General features: G+C 44.1%; 1 long non-coding RNA gene across 1 annotated transcript; it reads left to right on the forward strand.

Annotated features, from left to right (window-relative positions):
* Positions 1-2,072: 2,072 nt before the first annotated feature.
* LOC135387376 (uncharacterized) lies at positions 2,073-2,491 on the forward strand. The gene is made up of 3 exons (XR_010421077.1): positions 2,073-2,257; positions 2,323-2,396; positions 2,456-2,491. It is a non-coding gene; the product is annotated as an uncharacterized LOC135387376 (long non-coding RNA).
* The last annotated feature ends 3,317 nt before the right edge of the window (positions 2,492-5,808 follow it).

Genomic DNA, 5,808 nt, shown 5'->3' on the forward strand with positions numbered 1-5,808 from the left:
AGGAATTTGCAGTTCGGCGTGTAGGAAAGCACTCGTGAATTTCATGTTACATTTCTCCTTTCGCTTTTATGTGCAACACTATTTCATATGATTCTGCTTTCGTTTATTACTATCCATATTACCTTTCCGTTAACGTAAAATATTATTGTTGCAATAGCACAGCCTTCTATGTACTTGTACACATCATCTTATTTAAAATCAAACTTATAAAGTCAACCTGAATTATCCTCGGCTTGATATATTTCTCTTATGGGCAATCTCCCTACTCGTTACCGTGTGGCATTTGTTGTTATGAACTATGAGGGTGGTGATGATGGAATTGTTTGCTGTGGTCGGCTGCAAGAAATACTGACCTATCTATGACTGTTTTTTTTTTCTCATTTTTGGATACCCGAAATGACAGCAACCCAGAGGTGTCTATGGAATAAATAATGGGGAGTAATTTTTTTAATTACCGCACTTGTTTGCCGTGAATCACCTCATCCCATCGTCATTCATGTAGTTGTTGTCAATTAAGGGGACAATGGTAACAAATGAAAAAATGAAATAAAGGAAGTAATTTGAAAATGACCTTAGTGGGGCTGATTTTGAATTTCCAGTAGCACTCCATTCGTGTGTGTGCCTTTTTTTTTTTTTTCGCTGTCCTCGACATTATACTTCCAGCTTCAGAGCTATACGCGTGTTGGTATCAATCGTATCGAAAGAGATTGCGGGTACTATTACTGTTGTGGTCATGTGGTTTTATTACCCTTTCCTCTGTTCTATGCATGTTGGAGAAAGAAGGGCGGATGTATGAAAAGCATGCTACACGGGGTTTTGAGTCTTGGCGTATTATTTAATTTATATAAATGTCAGAAGGGCAAACAAGCGTCGCGTTTTAAAGGTGAACAACGTGATGGCCTCTATTAACGTCAACCTTGCAACATTGAAACATTTTCTGGGAGGATCATAATGGCAAAACCCCGAGACAGGGGGCGATGAAGGGCACACACGGGGCACACAACGTCACAAACACGACTCGAAGTCGGATACGAGATCTCCCTCTGCCCACACACAATAACGGCTATCTTAACTGTAGTGCCCTTTTAGATTCTTGAATACCGACCCAGAAAAGTAAGAGAGGAGAATGGGCCTCGCTTCTCATGGACTTCTTGTTATCAATGGGGTATTCGTGCCAGAGTCTGCCAGAGCTGGCCTTCCACGAGCGAGCGCCAGTGCAGACTGTGCAGGTCAAGCATACAACCAAGTTATGCGGATGTTTTGCATGGTGATTCTTCGCCTCCAAGGGCCAACGCATGGAAACCTCATCGAAAGTTTGTTGACTTTTTAGACTGCAATGCTTGCAACATCTTGGTAAGAGAACTTGCCTTATTATTTTGGTTAAGGAGAGCTGAACGCCTCTAGGTTAATAGTATTGATAGTTTGTGTAACAGTTGTGACCTGACAAAATGGCGTAGGTGCAGGCTTGCTGGTGGATAAACTTCATAATGTAGAGGCCGGAGTCTGTGCACACAAAGGTATGATGTGCTCACGTGTTTGTGCAGTACTAGACGAACCTGACATAAGTTCTTTTGCCGTTCTCGTCGACCTTCTATTTCTTTCGCCCCAATTATCGTTCAATCGACCCGCATGTAAGAGTGTTTTAGAGTGTGTTAGAGTAATTTCAAACATAAACGCAGCAAGTGACTCATACGCACAAAGGAACAGACGACAAGATTGCGCCTTGCGAGAAGACAAGCGAACGTAATCCTGTCGCCTGTACCTTCTTCCTTCGTGCGTATGTAATTTTTTGCGTTTACGTTTGTTATTATATGACATACGAGCCCGTTTTGCGTTTACTGTTTGCATTTAGCGTATATGTGGATGGATTAGAAGATGATATATCGATATATATCGGATTTCGTTGGCGGAATATTGGCAGCGACGTTCTGTGCGGGAAAATGCAGAGCAATTTGAAACCGCCAAATTCCAAGTAAAAGATAGATAGTTGTGTTCGTTTTGATAAATATTACTGTGTATGCACGTATTTTGATGTTGTGTATCAGAAGCTGCTAACTATTTCTTGTCGTTCTTTTTGCCGTTTATCGAAACTGACAGCTTCTCATCTTTTTGTGTATAGCTGCTGATTGAGTTCAGAATATTGTTCCGTCCAACGCGAACTCGTCGCACAAGCGCAGCAGGGATTTGAAGATCTTTTGATGATCGTACAGGAAAACGGCACGGAGGCTGGAACTACTCCTCATTGCAGATAGCGACGGTAAGTTTTTCTTTTTTGCTTTTTTCCCATTTTGGGGACACTAAATATTCAATATGTGCCTTCAGGTGACCTGTGCGTCCTTGCTCTGAAATTAATTTCACGGAGATAAAATGAGTAGTCTTCGTCACTTATCATAGAGGTGAGAACAAAATACGCTTGCTTTGCATGTAGGTATTATTTAAAAAAAAATCTTTTCAGGAACAAGAGCTGCCTCTCTGCCCCATAATCAAGCTCATCGATTATAAACATCATTCAAAGGGGCAATTTTAAAGCTCGAAGAGACAAAGGCTCGGGAGAAGTGCATTGCTTTTGTAAATTTATTTATGTAGTACTGTAAATAAACATTTTTGCGTTTGGTTCACAAAACTTCGCATTGTCTCTGAAGTTATTTTAGGTACAGGACACGACGCACTTTATTCCTTGCGTGCTTTTGGTGCAAAGAAAGATACTGTTCTGCACCCAGTGGTCTAGATTTCTGTACCTCTTGTAGTACCTTGTCTGCTTAGAATTAGATTAAATTTATACCTTCAAATTACCTGATAGAAACCTCTTAAACGGTATTTATTCTGCACCAAAGGCGTGGATTTCTATACCGTTACTATACCTTGTTCTATTGACTAAATAGATACCTCGGGGTATATAATTTGAACCTCTCAATGTTACATATTTTACTCCCCAAGGGTTACTTTGTTATACCTTGCTATACCCTGTTCCTGGGATTCAGTTTATACCTTGAGGTATTTAAGTTATGCCTTGTGAATGGTATTCATTTTGCACCCACGGGTCTACATTTTGATACCCTTTGCTATACCCCTGTTCCTGGGATTAAATTTATACCCTGCAGTATTGAAGTTATACCCCATGTATGGTGTATGCTTTTCACCCCAAGGTCTGAATTTTTCATACCTTGCTGGAGGGATAAATTATTATACCTCACCTGGTGGTATAATTTTTGATCCCTTTTGGGGGATGCGCCACAGGACAAGCCATTTATACCTTTAAAGGTATAAATTTGGCTGACAGTGTAGGGCCATGGGTGTACACGAGCGGGCGTCCTGTCGACGGTATGAGGTTCGGGGAATCGGCGTAGTCACAGGGGAGGCATCGAATGTATTACTCCATAGACGAAAGCGTGCCGGGCGAATGCAATGCATCCTGGACAGGTCCTGGTCGCACGTCACAGCAAACGTCAACGCACACGTGACCTTAAAGATGGTCGCGCCGTGATTGGCGGCCAAACCGTTTGTAAATAACGCGTTTGTTGTTCCTACGCGACGTTTTGGACGTCTTTCGACTTACGGTAATTATTTTCATCCGATAATCTCGCAGTAAACGTTCAGTTTTGTACATAAGGCCTCGTACTGTTCACGACTTCCAAGGATGTGATGACGACCGCGCGTTAAGACATACTGAGCCGGTGCGATATACTTAAACCAAGGAGGAATGGCTACCATGTCGTGGAAGAAGCACCGCATAGTTTACGCTTGCAAAATACGTTCATCTCTTGGCTTTATGCCGACGGGAATACGTATACCGGCAAAAGGTAACACGACATGTTAACAATGTCACATGACCACAAATAGACGTTTTCTATGACATCTGACCAGGACAAGGTGGCGGTTTTGCAAGAAGCACCAGCTTGAGGGTAGTTACAAAAATGGTGGATTTATGTCACCCCTGTGGGCGTAGTAGGATGGACTAGACCTAAGAGCCAGGCAGAATTTTTTCGGCGGCGGCAGCGGCGACCGCTGTCACATGGAGTGGCAGTGTTTGGCGGCGCCCGGATGAGCAAGATGAGCAATATACGCCATATTGAAGGGGGGGGGGGGCAAGTTGAAATTCTTTTTTTAGAAAACTCGCCGTCCTAATTTGGAACGTACTTGGGGGTGTAGGTACTAGCTGCACTGTTGGTCCCTCTGGAAACTGTGGAGTAAAAATGACGCGAATATTTCATGACAATATGGCCAAAAACGTTTCATATGCAACAGGAGGCAGATTGTTTCAATTCGCGTTTTTCGCAAAACCGACGCTGCACAGCGGTGAAATTTGGGACTAGCCAAACCAGGTACACCCGGCCGACACCGCGTACATTTGCGGAGAAGTTGTTGCTTTTCGCAGGAATCGCTCAGCTGCACCCGTATTTTGCTGTTGAAATCATGGATGAAGTAAACATTGCAGACAACGACCAGCGAACTAAACCAAACTAGTTTTGTTCTGTGTCACAATGCGACTCTGCGCGCTGAGGGGATAGCAGTTTGTCCTTCCGCGTTTTTCTTCGTTCCACACATAGAATTACCGCCTACTTCGACGCATCCTCAGAAGGAATGGATTGAGCGACTCAAAATCAGCAAACCTGTTACATCAGCAATGCTTGTGTGTGTCTGGCAGAGCTCTTGGAGCGGTACTGCTTACATATCTGATGAACGTTCTTTCTCTTTTTTTTCTTTTCTGAAGCACACTTCTGTGCAGCTCACGTCAGGAAGGGAAGCAAAAACGTGTCTAGACAAAACAGAACCAGTTTGTTTCAAACTTGAATAGCCATCATGTGTAAGAAAGCGCAAGAGATAGCATGAAAACGTATACCAAGTCAGTTTTGTAACTCTGCATTTGAATCAGCTCGTCAAATCACTTGGGAAAGAATGCAGAAAGAATGCGACTTTTCGTTAAGGTTTCCCAAAAACATGCGCACCAGTGACACACGGATGTCGCAACATTACCGTGTTACTTGTAAACTACATTCGTACACGCGCTACACACTTAGAAGATGTTAGCTGTAAGAGAACTGCAGCACAGATGTCGTGTGCTTGCATGTCTGTCACATTCCTGCAGCGCAGGACACTCGCTGCTTGCTATTTCGACCTCGCAACCGGTAGACGTGAAATTCACCTTCACGAAATGTGGTTGATCAAACACGCCGGAACTTCACAAATAATACGCGACAACTATAGCCTTCTCTTTGGACAACCCGGTTACGCCTGCCAGAAGTATATGAGCAGCGTTTAATGCTCGTTCGCCTTCAACGCATCGAGAATTAACATTGCAGTTCAGAAATCTCAAAATCAAAACTAAGCAACAACCAGGATACGTCCGCCATGTTGGAGTTGAGATGCGCCACCTACAGGCTACAGGTCGTGAAAAACGCGAATATGCCCCAACCTTGGGGGACGTAGCAACAGGCTACGGGTGTGTTCATGGGTTCACATGCGTTCACATTTTTATATGGTCGGCGGAGGTGAAAGACAGGTACGAGGCTGCGTCTTGGACGTCAACATCCAACACGAAAACCGACGTTTCCAAGCATAGAGTTAATATAGGAAAACTCTAGAGAACGGACTTGGCGCTCCGTCAATGGGATTTTCCTATCCCCGCGTGACCGCCCGGGCGCAGCCAACCGTTGGTCATGGACAGTGCTAGTGGACGAATTTTGGACCCCCAATAACAGCGGAGCTACTCCGTTTGTTGCCAACTGCCAACCCTGTGCAGTCACGGGGGATAACAAATGGGGAAACGGGCCGATGGAGGGAACCGAGGGAACGACGCCAGCGAAGGAA

This window comes from Ornithodoros turicata, chromosome 3, assembly GCF_037126465.1.
Source record: "Ornithodoros turicata isolate Travis chromosome 3, ASM3712646v1, whole genome shotgun sequence".
NCBI classification, from domain to species: Eukaryota; Metazoa; Arthropoda; class Arachnida; order Ixodida; family Argasidae; genus Ornithodoros; species Ornithodoros turicata.